Below are 16,204 nucleotides of genomic sequence, written 5' to 3'. Positions count from 1 at the left end.
AGTTTCCTTTTAAGAGTAAAAAGTGATCGGATTGAAACTAGCCCCCCCCCCCCCAAGACCCCTTCTCCCCTAATGATATTTCGAAATTTCGGGACACCCATTTTGTTAAAAATAGTCCCAAGATTGTATAGGAATGCCTCCAGCGCAAAACCCCCCAAGCCCAGGGGCAAGGGTTGTAAGTTATGCCCCGGGGCATATAAGATTTTTATGGGATGGAGAGGCGTATGAACTACAAAGAAGGCTCATTTGATAGGAAATCAAAAGTTCTAGTGCCCTTTTAAGAGTAAAAACTCACCGGAGGGCAATTAACCCCCCCCCCCTGCCCTCTCCCCCCCAAATGCATCCAATCGAAATTTTGAGATAACCGTTTTGTTCAAAATAATCCAAAGATCATATTACAATGCCAGCATGGTTGACACTACCCCTCAGTGCCTGAGAGCAAGGGTTGTAAGTTATACCCACGAGGCGTATAAGGTTTTCGTTCAAATTAAAAAACCTAGTGTACTTTTTAAGAGTCAAAAGGGATAAGAGGGCAACCAGCCCATCATTTCCCAAAACACATCCAATCAAAATTTTGAGACAGCTATTTTTTCCAACGTAATTTAAAGGTCCAGTAATTATGGCTTCGAGGATGAAAACCCCATAGCCCTAAGGGAAAGGGCTGTAAGTTATAGCCTAATAGTTGCCTGTTATTAACATATAAAATTTTATGGAAAGGTGGTCGTATAAAACTTCGGAGAGCACTTATTTAATTGGCAGAAGTTCTAGTTGCCTTTTTAAGATTCAAAAGTGATCAAAGGACAAATACCCCCCCCCCTCCCCTCGTACTCTTTTCCCCAAATGTATCCGATAGAAATTCTGAGATTGCCACTTTGTTCAAAATAGTCTAAAGATCATAAAACTAGGCCTTCGGGGTTGAAACAACCCTTCAGAACCAGGGGGCGATGGTTGTAAGTTATGTCCCGGGGGCCTCTATTGTTTTTGTAGAAGGGGTGGTCTTTTATACGTTAGAAGAGGCTCATTTAATTGTCAATTGAAAGTTCTAGTTCCCTTTTAAACTTCAAAAGTGATAGAGAGCAACTATCCCCACGCCCAGACGTCCTCTTTTCCCCAAACGCATCTGATAGAGATTCTGAGACAGCCGTTTGGTTAAGAATAGTCCAAAGGACACTTAAAAATGCCTCCAGGGTTGAGACAATCCGTTAAAGCCCTGGGAATAAGGTTTTAAGTTATGCCCTGGGGGTATAATACGTTTTTATCGAATGAGTTGTCGTATAAAGTTTGGATGGGGCTCATTGGTTCGGAAATTGAAAGTTATATTTTCCTTTTACGATTTAAAAGTGATGCAGGGCAACTAGCCCCACGCCCGAAGTCCTATTTTCCCCAAACGTATCTGATCGAAATTATGAGAAAGCTATTCAAAATAGTCTAAAGGATATATGGGGAAGATCAAACCATATGTGGGGAAAGTCAAAAGAGCATATCTCAAGAATGGATTTGGGCATTAAGTTTGAACTTTCAGAGATTTTTAAAAGGGAAAGCTCAATTGACCCAAAGGCAATATGTGCACGCTACTGCTAATATTACTACCACCACTACACTGCTATATTTACTACTACTATTACTACTACTTCAACTACTACTTCCATAACAACTACTTGTAAGGCTAAGAGCATTGAAATGTCAATTTGAAGAAGAACATGAAGATACAAGATATTAGAAGGACATATCAGCAATCTTATAGCAATGGATAATTCTGTAAAGTTGAAACTTCCAGGACTTAAAGAGAGGGATGTTCAACTGACCAAAAGACAATACGTTAACACTACTGATGCTACTAGTGCCCTGTGACCACTTTTGAAACTATGCGTAAGGACATGAAGGTAACATTTTCTGAGAATTTTGAGGGGGGAGAAGGTGAACTGAATCACAACACGCCGTCTCTATGCAAGCTATTAAAAGGGTGTACCAGCAATATCTTAGGAACAGTTTGATGTGTGAAGTTGAAACTTGCAAGGCTTGTTGAGGGGGATGCTGTACTAACCAAAAGACAATATTTGAATCCTATTGCAACTGCTTCTATTTATACTACTGCCGCTACTACTACTACTGCTACTATTATAACCACGTCTACTACTATTACTGCCGCTAAAGTGAAGAGCACTACTGTTAATTCTATTGCTACTACTACTGCTGCTACTAAAGCTAAGGGTATTCAGGCTAAAAATGGAGGAAATATTGAAAGTGTATTGAACTAACTCACAACACACTGTGGCCAAACAGGTTGTCAAGGGGGCGTATCAGCAATGCTTCTGGAACGGTTGATGGTATTAAGTTGAAACTTTCAGCTTGTGGTGAAGGAATCTTGAACATATTTTGCACTTTACTGAAAAGACATATGACCGTGGATTGTCAGTTTAACATACATATACTGATACTTGTTCCTTGAATTTTCTAGAGTTTTTATTTATTAAAGTCAAAAAAGTGAAAGCATTTTTATATGTTTTGTTTTCAGTACAATGCAAATTATACTCTGGGCTTGAGAAGGTATGGGGGGTGTTAACACTACTGACGTTTATTTTTACTCATTTTGAGTTTGACTCGGCAAATTATTTTAATTTCTTTTCGTTCCGGGTTTCTTTTATTTAGTGATTAATCAAAAAAAAAATTTCCACAAAATAAGTTTTCAAAGAAAAGTAAAGAGCTCCATTAAACAAAATATGAGGAAAAATAAAATCAAATAATCTACCAAGCGTGAAACTACCACAAATCAGCATCGATAAATAAATGAAACCCAAAACGAACAGAAATTACAAAAATTAACCGAGTCAAACTCAAAACGAGCAGAACTTAACATAAGTTGGGCTCACTACCCCTATGCCTTCCCAAGGCCAGAAAAAAATTTGCACTTTATTGAAAAAACATCAAAGGAGCTCTTTTGAAGTTTCAACGACAACACTTTCAATAAAAACCTTATATGCCCCCAGGGCATTACTTACAAACCTTGCCCTAAGGGCTGGGGGGGGGGGGTGTCATTCTCAAAAATCTGATTTCCAGAAATTTCTACGACGTTGAACAAAATGGCTATCTGAAAATTTTAATTGGATGTGTTTGGAGGAATGGTAGGCGTAAGAGGAGGGTTAGTTACCCTCCAATCACTTTCGACTATTAAAAAGGGCACTAGCCTTCTCAATTTCCAATTGAATGAGCCTCTTTTGAAGTTTTACGACAACTCTATCTATAAAACCTTAAATGCCCCCAGGGCATAACTTACAACCTTTGCCTTGGGGCTCTGGGGGGTTTGTCATCCTTGGTGGGCGTGACAGGGGTGTTAATTACTCTCCACTCACTTTCGACTATTATAAAGGGTAATTTCGATTTCCAATCAAACGAGCCCGTTTTGAAATTTCTACAACAACTTTCTATATAAACCTTATATGCCCCCAGGGCATAACTTGCAACCCTTGCACTGAGGGCTATGAGGGGTTTATCATCCTAAAAGACCAAATTTCCAAAACTTTCAACCATTTTGAAGAAAATGGATACCTCAAAATTTTGATTGGCTGTGTTTGGGAAAATGGTGGGCGTCAGAGGGGCGTTAGTCGCTCTCCAATCCCCTTCAACTATTAAAAAAGGCACTAGCCCTTTCAATTTTCAATTGAATGAGCCCTTCTCGAAGTTTCTACGACAACTTCTTCGATACGAAGTGCCCTGCTCTAAAGGAAAAAAAAATAATAAATATTACATTGTACTAACATCGTTCTTATATGCCTCCCTGGGCATAACTTATAACCCTTGCCCTGAGGGTTGTGGTGGAGTATCCTCGTCAAAAACATATCTTCTATCTGGAAATCAACTACGCTTAACAAAATGGCTATCTCAAAATTTTGATTGGATGTGTTTGGGGGAATGATGGGCGTGGGGAGGGGGCTAGTTGCCCTCCAATCACTTTCGACTATTAAAAAGGCACTAGCCACTCCAATTTCTAATCAAATGAGCCCTTTTCGAAGTTTCTATGACAACTCCTTCGATACGAAGTGCCCTGGTCTAAGACCCCGAAAAAAATAAATGATACATTGTGCCCACATCGTTCTTTACTTAGGCAGCGCAAATCGTGGTAGTTTTACGCTTGGAGGATTATTTTATTTTATTACTGCTCATTTTTAGTTTAATGGAGCTCTTTACTTTTGTTTGGAAAACATGTTTCTTGGAAACGTTTTTTTGGAATATGTAAACAGAATTTTCAAAAAGTCAGAAACACGTGAAGAGAAACTTTAAAAGGTCTCAAAAACAAGAGAATTTCTAAAATTCTGAAGAATGCAAGCATAATTTTCATAAAAATAAGAAACACACGAAGCAAAATTTGAAAAAGTTCAGTAACAGACGAGCAAAACTTTCAAGAAGTCAGAAATGTGTCAACAGAATTTTTTAAAGTCAGAAACACTTGAACAGAATTTTCAGACAGTCATAAACACCTGAACATAATCAAACGAACATTGAAAATAGGTTAGTTGTTATGATATAGGTTAGTGATTTAGGTTAATTTAAATTAATCTGAGCTGTTATAAAATAGCTATTTAAACCTCAACACGTTAGAACACACGTACATATATAAACCAATTATTTACAAAATAAAATGTAGAATTTAAGTTTGATTAACCTAAGTTACATTAACCCAAATTAGCGTTTAGCGTTTTCTAACTGAGGTTAAATTACACCAAAGTAACTTTTAAGTTAGGTTAATCTAGGCTAAGTTGGTATGCCAACTCATTTTCAGAAATAATTCTTAGATAAATATAGGACTTTGCCTTCAATAAAAAGACAAAGTTTCCCTTCTGGTAGCCTGCCGCGTACATGGAGGGCACTCCACAGAAGCTTCCCTATTATATTAATTTTATTTTGATACCAAATATATATCATTTACTTTGTTTAAAGTCACCCGTTAAAAGTTACGAGCCTGAGAAAATATGAACAACTTCTGAAAAAGGAGACCAGCAACCTAAAAAAAAGGAAAGTAATTTTGATGAAGAGCACTCCATTGGGCTCAGATGATAATACGTATCAATTGTAGAGGCTCCAAGGCCTTATCTACGAAACTTATTTTCTTTTACAATGATGGTCAAAGATGTGTGTTTATTTATTTTTTCCCTCATCAATTGCACAGTTGATAGTCCAGTTACGTTGCTTATTGATATTTTTGAGCCTAGCCGTAACAGTATACTTGATTTAATTTTTGTTCTCTTGATAGTTTCTTTTCTGACAGATCGTTGATAAGCTCTGCTCTCATACTTTTTCTATGAATTTCAAAACAAATGGGAATACTATTAGTCCTGTTGGTAGTTTTTCATTTATATTAAATCAAGTCTTTCTGAAACTTCCCAGTTTTTTTCCTATTATGGCATTTCTGTTGCTTACATAGATAATTTTTCCTTCTGTTGCCCAGTATTCGGATTCCTGTGTGTGTGACAGTGTTCCATTATTCCTGTGTTTTTTCCTCTAGTCACTCCTGTGTTAGTTTTTGTCTTTTTTATTGTGTTTGTGCTTGTTTTTGTTCCCTCCTATTGTCTTATCTCCTTTAGTATCTTTTTCTGTTTAGTTCCTGTATTAATTTCCTTTGCTCTTTCCCTTTTGTGTTGCTTCCTTATCATGTTTCTGTTGCTTTTCTCTATCTGTTTCTGCTTTGTTGCCTATATTCGTTTCATGAATGGTTACAGATCCATACTTTTTTTGTGAAAACGTTTTCCAATTCAATCACTTTGATTCAATCACTTTTGACTCTTACGAAGGAAACTAGAACTTTTTATTTCGACCCCTTCTATGACGACCCCTTCTATACAAAGTACCCAAGGGGAAAAGTAATACATGGGAAACAATCTGCTCTTTACTAAGTGTACGTGCCTTTACTTAGTGTCCTATTGGGGATACTTGACAAACATTTTTTTATTGAAAAACAGCAATGAAATTTGTAGAACTAATTGAAAATGTTTGTTTTTTACTTGCAACCAAGAATTTATAGTGCTTGCAATAAAATTCTACCAACATGGTGAAATATTTGCTGCATATTGTAACTAATATATTTGAAACTAAGAATTTAAAATTTTAATAGTAGTCCTACAAAATCTGTACAATTCACTTGCATTTTGGTCTGACCTTACGGTTTTACAACAAGTCAAATAAAATAGAAGTTGAAAAATTGGGAGACGAACTTGTATATCTAGTGTCCTGCCTGGTAATGCCTGGCTAAAGAGGTAACACACTAGGTCATTTTATGTGCAATGAAGGCCACAAAACCAGTCATGAAATCTGATAAACCATCAATAATATATATTTATGGCAAAAATTTGGAATTACTGACATTCATGAACATTTAATACTTTGACTAAGTTACATCAGTTAATTGCAAGATTGATTCTTTATAAAGTGTCTGTAACTTAGTATATAGATCAAGAGAAAAGAATAAGGAATAAAAACCTACAAAAAAAATACACAAATGAATTTTGGGTGTAATTTGAAAAGGCCCAGCTACCATTTATATGATTTTTGTCGCTTCTTATATATATATATATATATATATATATATATATATATATATATATATATATATATATATATATATATATATATATATATATATATATATATATATATATATATATATATATATATATATATATATATATATATATATATATATATCCGACTGCTGTTATATAAAAATGAAATTGATGAAATTCCAAAACAAAAAGATTACCCTGAAGTTTGGTTCCCTCTGTAAATTTACAACCGTAACAATATAATTCTCACTTCATTACATTTAGCATAGCCCTATTTATTTTATTTTTATAGCAGGGGCTTAGACAAGTTTGAAACCACCTGGCCTATCTATGCACTATAGAATTTTGGAAAAATTAGGTTTAAAATACTGACAGAATTCTTATAGCGTTTTGCCTAAATTCCAAGTATCTGAACTTTCGGCCTGTATTATTACGAAAGCATCACTCTTATTTATTCCTTACTTTCTACTTTTATTAAGAAATATATATCACACAGAAGAAAAGGCCTTCGGAGTTTGCTTTATTTGAATTTAGTAAAGAACAAACCAAAGGGAATCAGGCAGCAGGTCGCTCAAATATGGCATTATATCTCAGAAAATTTATTTTCAAAAGATGAGTATATTATATCATCTTTTGTCAAATTTTATCTTGTGTATGAAGATGTAGTTTTCTGTCAAAATTGTATTATATTTCAAATATTATGTTCTTTGGTTACAAAAGCTCGTAGGCATAGCAACTTCCTTTCAAATAAGCCCTTAAACAGCTTTTTATGTTGTTCCAATTCCCCACTAGCAATGACAAAAAGAAAAGAAAAAGAGGACATATCAGTGCTACTCATGCGAAAAAGTAAATTCCCCGTATTTTGAAGCCACGGGACAGAAAAATTCCTGCATTGGCTTGTGTACAAGGGCAATATAAATTGCGCGCCTTTTGTTTCAATCTGGCGTTATTTTTTTTAGGGTTTTCGGACAATTTTCCGAAATTCCCATAAATTGGATTTCAAAATAACATTGAACTATTAAGATTAACCGAAATCATAGTCATTATTTGTTATATTTCAGTTATAATTTGTATTATTAGTTATTATAGTTATAACCTGAATCAGCAAAAAATGACAATTTTTCCTCACGAGCCAGTTTATTTTTATTGCACTTTTTAATGTTTTGATACTATGTCCTCTTTGAGCAAAAATGACGATTTACTGCCACCAAACGGCAGAAAACCCCACTTAGTTGTGGCATAATCTTTTTAATCCCTTGAAAAAAACTAGATTTTTATTTTCCATTCAAATGAACCCTCTCTCAATCTTGTAGGATTAATGGTTCGATAGGATCACCCCTGGGGAGAAGAACGACATCAAAAAAATAATAATTAAAAACAAATAAATACGTATCCATAATTTTCCTTCTAGGAAAAAATTGAACATTCCACATTTTTGTAGATAGGAGTTCGAAACCCCTACAATAGAATTCTCTCAAATGTTGAATTTGGTGCGGTGATTTTCAGTAAGATTACTTGCCTTTTCGGGGTTATTTTCTCCATTTTTTGAAAATCAGACAAATTTTCTCTGACTCTTTAAATTTTTAAAAAAACCTTTAACCTTAATGAATTTTATATATTTAAAATCTGCATAAAAACCCAATTCTTTTGATCTATTTGTTTTCCTTTTTTCATAGTTTCATAACTATTAGCCCAGGTCGCTCCTCAGTTAGAGTTCATTATCCTAGACAGTTTGATCTGCTCCTTTCAAGTATTAAATTTGATAATTATTTGTCCATAAAACATTAACTTTTCTTGAAATTCATCATCATAATAAAAACTGATACTTTTTAGTTTACACATTGTTTTCAAATTTGCACTTTCGGTTAATATCTTGGTATTGACAAGAGTCCAGTTGCGCCTATTAATGACAATGTAAGGGGGCAAAGATTTATTATAAAAAAACAAGACACGCACAAAAAAACAACAACAGGAAAACATTGAAGAAACTTGCCTAAGACAGGTGGTAATCTTTAACTAGCCTATCTTTAACTTTAACAGCCTATCCAAATTCCGGGATTAAAAAATATAAAGGAGGAAAATCCTTTTTCGAATAAGTTTTTAAAGAATCAGGGGGGGGGGCAATGGCTACTTGCTCCGCTCCAAAATTACAAGAAGTCTTATTTAGTTAGTGTTTATGCCATGAACAGTATGATTAGGTTTAATAATTGCTATAGATTAACATTAGCAACTCAAACACAGAGGCGTTATTTCACGAAAATTTAGCGGGAGGGGGCAAACTGTATTTTCAAAATTCAGGTGGGTCGACATTCAGGTAAATTTTTCGTTTTTAATTTTTTCAATGAAAATTCCACAAAAGGTGTTTTTCAACGAAAATTAAAAAAAAAGTATCTTTTCAAAAAGCTAGGGGGAAATGCCCCGTGTCCCCCTCCAATTGACACCATTGCCTGCACACTTTTTATCGTAACTTTACATTTCTAGTTTTTTTTTCTTTTTAGTTTATATGTTTCGGCTTTAGCAGTACTCCTGGGGTAGGCTGTAAGTTCATAAAAGCTGAAATTTATAATAGTTTGTCTTTTCTCAGGAATTTTTCCAGTTTTTCTTTCTTTTTCCAACACGTGTTCCCTGTCGTTCCAGCTAGCTATCAGTGCCCAATGGCAATGACAAATTTGGTCTGCCAACGTAGCCCCGTTCTTGCATCCAAAGAATGACTGCTAATATATTACTTTATCGAAAACGCTATGCACAATACCACATGCTGTATTCTTTGGAAAATGCGGCAAAGTAATGTGATGATAAGCTTGCCGCCTGAAACGAATAATTAAACTGGTGCCCTTAGGCGAAATCAAATTAAACCAACAGTGTTTTTTCTCCTTTTTTCGTAAACGAAGTCTTCAGGATGCAAGAATAATTTTTATTTTCCAATGTCGTGAATTGTAAAGGCGATGTAATTACAAAACCAATTTTTTTCGTAATTTGAGGAAAATAAGTGAAGAATTGTCAAAAGCAAAATTTCTCAACAGATTACAAAACTCATTATTTCACGTAAATGCAATGATTTGCCAAATCAAGCAATTTTTAATCAATGTTTAAATTTTTACTTTAATGTTTCTCTTTTACTGGTAAAAAAATTACTTAGTACTGATGACAGTGAGTACTGATTGAAATTAATTATTTTCAGTTTGTTTGTTTGTTGTGTTTTTTCTCCAGAGGGTTTCGTATACAAGAATGACCATAGATTTACTATCATCAGTCTTCAATGTGAGTTGTCTGTTTAGTTTATTTTTCAGTTTTCGTCAAACCAGAGGTATGGGAACTACGAAGGAATTTATTTTGGCGGAGGTGAATGGCATTGTAGAGGGAGGGGTAATTAAAAAATATTATGTAATTTTAAAAAACAGGCACTATTTACAAGGCCGTACCCAGGACTTTTTTTCGGAAGGGGTTTTACTTTAAAAAAAATTCTGGGGGGGGGGGAGGTTTACACAAAAAGCCTCAAAAAAATGCATACAAAATTTGTTTATGTCCATTTGTGTTACGTTTTAACGAGTCAGACAAAAATTTCGGGGGGGGGTCAAACCCCCTAACCCCCCTGGATATGGCCTTGACTATTTATACAAACTATAAGAATTTGGGAAAGTTGCAGTAGCTTCGACATTTCCAGAAGTTATGGGCCCAAGCCCCCCCCCCCCTCACTTTGAACAAAGCGATACAATAAATTTAGCCTGAGTGCAATAAGCTAATAACGGAAGAGAATGTAGAAATCTCTTTATGGTGCTTAAACATTCTATATGATGCATCTTTAGCTTTTATTATTGGATTTAATGTACATTTCACATGCAAATATTCCTTTCAGTCATATTGGCATCCTTTAGAGTTACGCCAACCTACCCATTGTTAACATAGGTCCTATTAAGTTATACCGCTTAAGTCTTAAATAGTATCAAAGGGACAGTGACCCAATGCCCTGTTTTTTACCTTATCAGTTCACTTATTAAGCGTGATATGCACTTTACTGAAAAGATTTGTATTTGGAACAGTAGATTTTTTTTTGTCGTAGAATCGACAGCAAAATAATATCATTAAATTAATCAAGGTTAATAAATAACAGGGGCCGCAAATAAGAGTAAGGCTATCCCCGCTCAAACTCTCTTAACGGCTTGGGTGTCATTGATGCTACACGGAAGAAATTATGTATTTTAGATTGATCAGTGCGGTTTTATTGGTCCAAACGTCAACAGCAACTAAAAGAGTACCACGATAGTAATCAAGATTGTAGGATATGAAAAATATTCCTTAGAGTAATAATATTTGTAGCTTTCTTTTTTTTACCATTTTTGTCAAAACTTCTTTTGATTCTATTTCACTCAAATATACAGAAAACTGATGCCTAAATTAAGCTTTTAAAAAACATCAAATTAAAAAAAACAGGTTTTTTCAATTGAACGTAAAAAGCAAAACTGAAACTTAAAACCAACAGAAATTTTCCTTGTATGACGCAGACTGCCCCTTCATTAACCCTCGCTCTTTACGTTAAAGCCACAAAGGTCATTAAAATACCTCACATTCAAACTCAACGGCCCTTGTGTTTGAGCAGTCTTGCTTAAGGAATTTTGACAAAAAGTCGAAACTTTTAGCGTAAAGAGCAAGGGTCAAGGGAGGGGCTCCTCCCTAACATATGGAATAATTTTTGTTCCTTTTGAGTTTAATGTTTAGTCCTTACTTTCAGCTGAAAAACTTGTTTTTTTTTAATTTCTGGCCATTTTTCAAATCAGAACAGGACATCCCCTTTCCATCTCCCGAAGAAATTCCCTTGGAGAACTCCAACCGGAAACTTGACTTACGATGAAAAAATCTTCCTGTAGAATATTCCCTCCCGAAGAGAAAATCCCCCGTACAAAATTTGCCTATATTTCCCAATAACAAATAGAGTATATGAACAGTGGGCAAAATTTATAGCTTACAGCCCTTTCCCCAGGGTCTATGGGGGTTAAGTCATCATCAAAGGCATACGATAATGGACCTTCCGAATATGCTAAATTAAATGAATATCTCCAATTTCTGATTGGATATTTTTGGGGAAGAAAGGGACGTGGGAGGGCGGCTTTTAAACTTAAGGAATATGTAACATTCCTTAAGTTTAATACCCATCAAAGGGTAAGAACTTTCGTAAAGTTTGTCTAGTTTTCGAAAAAGAGGAACATTGGAACACCCCCAAAAAGTCAAGTGATCTTAGTAAAAATCACATTAACAGATTCTAAATATCAAAGAACACTATAGGAGAGTTTTTAAGTTCCTATCTACAAAAATGTGGAATTTTGTATTTTTTACCAGAAGAAAATTTCACGGATGCGTATTTTTTTTTCAGGGGTGATTATATCGAGCAAATGGCCATATTCTAACGGAATTCAAAAGCTCTAGTGCCCTTTTTAAGTGACCGAAAAGATTGAAGGGTAACTAGCCGCCCTCCCACGTCCCTTTCTTCCCCAAAGATATCCAATCAGAAATTGGAGATATTCATTTAATTCAGCATATTCGGAAGGTCCATTACCTATGCCTTTGATGATGACTTAACCCCCATTGGTCCTGGGGAAAGGGCTGTAAGCTATGAATTTTGCCCACTGTTCATATACTCTATTTGTTATTGGGAAATATAGGTAAATTTTGTACGGGGGATTTTCTCTTCGGGAGGGAATATTCTACAGGAAGATTTTTCCTTCGTAAGTCAAGTTTTCGGTTGGAGCTTTCCAAGGGAATTTCTTCGGGAGATGGAAAGGGGATGTCCTGTTCTGATTTGAAAAATGGCCAGAAATTAAATAAAAAAAACAAGTTTTTCAGCTGAAAGTAAGGACTAAACATTAAACTCAAAAGGAACAAAAATTATTCCATATGTGAGGGAGGCTGCCCCTCCCTTGACCCTTGCTCTTGACGCTAAAAGTTTCGACTTTTTGTCAAAATTCCTTAAGTAAGACTGCTCAAACACAAGGGCCGTTGAGTTTGTATGTGAGGTATTTTAATGTACTTTGTGGCTTTAAGTAAAGAGCTAGGGTTAATGAAGGGGCAGCCTCCGTCATACACGGAAAAATTTCTGTTCATTCTAAGTTTCAGTTTTGCTCCTTAAGTTCAATTGAAAAAACCTATTTTTTTTTTAATTGGATGTTTTTTTAAAACTTTATATAGGCATCAGGTTTCTGTATATTTGAGTGAAATAGAAACAAAAGAAGTTTTGACAAAATAGGTAAAAAAAAGAAAGCTACAAATATTATTACTCTAAGGAATATTTTTCATATCCTACAATCTTGATTACTATCGTGGCATTCTTTTAGGTGCTGTTGATGTTTGGACAAAAAACCCCACTGATCAAATCAAAATAGGCCTACATATCGTTTTCCGTGGAGCATCAATGACACCCAATACGTTAAGAGAGTTTGAGTGGGAATAGCCTTACTCTTATTTGCGGTAGCTGCTATTTGTTAACCTTCATTAATTTGATGATATTATTTTGCTGTCGATGCTACGACAAAAAAAAAAAAAACTACTGTTGCAAATGCAAATATTTTCAGTAAAGTGCATGTCACGCTTAATAAGAGAACTGATAAGTTAAAAACAGGGCATTGGGAAATTTTCTCTTTGATACTGATTAAGACTTAATTGCATAATTTAATAGGACCTATGTTAACGATGGGTAGGCTGGCGTAACTCTAAAGGATGCCAAATGCCAATATGACTGAAAGGAACATTTACATGTGATAATGGGCATTAAATCTAATAATAAAAGCTAATGATGCATCATATAGAATGTTCAAACAACGCAAAGAGATTTCTACATTCTCTTCCGTTATCAACTTATTGCGCTGAGGCTAAATTTATTGTATCGCTTTGATTTAGGCTATTGTTCAAGGTAAGGGGGAGGCTCGGGCCCATAGCTTCTGGAAATGTCGAAGCTACTGCAAATTTCCCAAAATTATTATAATTTTTATAAATAGTGCCTGTTTTTCAAAAGTATATAATATTTTTTAATCCCCCTTCCCCTACCCACCTCCGCTAAAGTATATTCTTTCGTAGCTCCCATAAGTCTGGTTTAACGAAAACTGACAAATAAAATAAACAAATAATTCACATTGAAGACTCAAATCTATGGTCATTCTTCTATACGAAGCCCTCTGGAGAAAAAAACAACAACAAACAAACAAACTGAAATTAGTTAATTTCAATTAGTACTAACTGTCATCAGTAGGCTACTAAGTATATTTTTTTACCAGTAAAAGAGAAAAATTAAACTAAAAAATTAAACATTGATTGAAAATTGCTTGATTTGGCAAATCATTGCACTTACGTAAAATAATGAGTTTTGTAATCTGTTGAGAAAATTTGCTTTTGACAATTCTTCACTTATTTTCCCTCAGATTACGAAAAAATTGGGTTTTGTAATTACATCCCCTTTACAATTCAAGACATTGGAAAATAAAAATTAGGCTTGCATCCTGAGACTTCGTTTACGAAACAAGGAAAAAAAACATTGTTGATTTAATTTGATATTGTGATTTCAAGTATTTAAATTTGGCATGTTTAAAATTGCCCATCAAAGGTTATAAGCCTGATAAATTTATCTAACTTTAGAAAAGGGCGGAAAAGGAGAGAAATTTTAACAAACATTACATTATGAAGTTCAGCATATTAGAGAACCTTAAGTCAGAAGTTTCCGTAAGCGAATTTCGTTTTTCAACGATATTCATAATGTCATTTCATTTAGTATTATCGACAGTTAATCCATATAGCCATTCAGTTTCAGAGGTCAATGAGAATCGTACTGTGATGCGTTTCTTCCTTAGGATATTAAATATACAAGAAAATTGATTCAAATTAAAGTAAATTGCAACTTTAAACATACAGCAAGCCGAAAATATTCCGTATATGAGGGGCTTTCTCTTCTCAGCCCCGTTCTTCCTTAGTCATCTTGACCTCTTGGGAAAGAGCAGTGTCACAGGTTATTTGGTTTAGAACGGGGTCAATGGTGTGACTCTGTAAGCCCAGCCAGAGTTGACACAGCTTTAAATGGGCACCTGGAGAAATCTGGGGGGACACGGGAAGTTTCGCATGATTTGTCCCCAATCACACATTGGACTCTCGGCCGAAGGCATTGAATCTGGGGTCGGTACCTGCCCAGACCATGGTCAGCATGCGATTTTTTTTTTTTTTTTTTTTTTTTTTTTTTTTTTTTGGTGTAGTGGGCAAACTAAAATTAGGGATTCATATGTTTCCTATTATATAATCAGAAAAAATTCTGATCTCGTGCATACGAGATTCGGTTACTTCACTAAACAAAAACAACTGGAACATGACATAAGATGCTTCAAAGTGGTAAGCAAAATAATTACTTGTTTTTTATTCTGGATGGGAAATGATGGTTTGGCTAAGAATTTATCAGTATTGTTTGAATGTATTTAAATACGTTTTGATTTAATAGGCAATTTTAAGTTGTTTCCAAGTGAAACGTGGCACTAAAAAATATTTAGAATATGTACCTCAATATTTTTGATATACAAAGAGCTAAAATATTAAGAATTTTAATATTAAGATTTAATATTAGATTTAATATTAATAAAATAATATTAGATTTAATTTAAATCTAAAATATTAAGAGACACGTTTTTAGTGAAAAGGACAGCAGAATAGATCCTCACTAAGGGATTTAAAGTAATTGATTTATATTCATAGAGCCTATATAAGCGGCCCAACATTTTTCAAATTACTAGATTTAAGATGTCATCAGGTCAGACTTTCTGACATGATTACAATAAGAAATATTTAGATAAAACCATTTTTATAAGACAAAAATTTGATTGCGTTTGAAATATCATGCATTTATTATAAAAGATTGTTTTTTTTCTCAAATTAATTGTTGTTTTTTAAGAAAATTATGGAGCTTGGAAAACTATGACTAAAAATACTATTATATTAAAGAAAAGAAAAAAAAATAATTCTAGGGCATTTTAAGAAATAAATAAACGAGTCTGAAAAACCCTTAGACGTGTACTTGAACTCAATAGCCTAACAGTATTTATTCAATAATTCTAGCATTAAACAGTTTTTTTGTTGTATTTGATTCATATAGTCTATGGAAAATGGGATTTTCAATTCACTTTAGTTTTATAGACCAAAGTTTCATTGTTTAAGCAATTTTTTTAATCAAGGGAAGATTGGATTTATATTTCTATTTGAATAGTATTCGACCATGCAATTAAACAATTTGTCTTCCGCCAAGATAGAGATCTTTACATGTTGTGAACGTATATTTGTAATACTAAATGACAACCTAGTAAAGTTCTTACAATCCTAAATATCTTCCCAAGATCATCACCCGTCGCTGAAAAATTTATTGCTTTTTCGTATCAATGCTTTAGCTGCAACTGGAAACTCATAAATAAAAATTAAAAAATTAAGCTCCCTTGTTAATTAAATAAAAAAGACAAGTTTTTTTTTAACTGAAAGTAAGGAGCGACATTAAAACTTAAAAAGAACTGAAATTATTCCGTATATGAAAGGGGCTGTCTCCTCCTCAACGCCTCGCTCTTTACGCTAAAGTTTGACTCTTTCTCACATCTCTATTTTTTTAAACAATAAAAAACTTTAGCTTAAAGAGGGAGGTA

Source organism: Artemia sp. Qi Xiang Cuo, chromosome 15 (assembly GCF_049724085.1).
Source record: "Artemia sp. Qi Xiang Cuo chromosome 15, ASM4972408v1, whole genome shotgun sequence".
Lineage (NCBI taxonomy): Eukaryota > Metazoa > Arthropoda > Branchiopoda > Anostraca > Artemiidae > Artemia > Artemia sp. Qi Xiang Cuo.
This window is presented reverse-complemented; position numbering follows the sequence as displayed.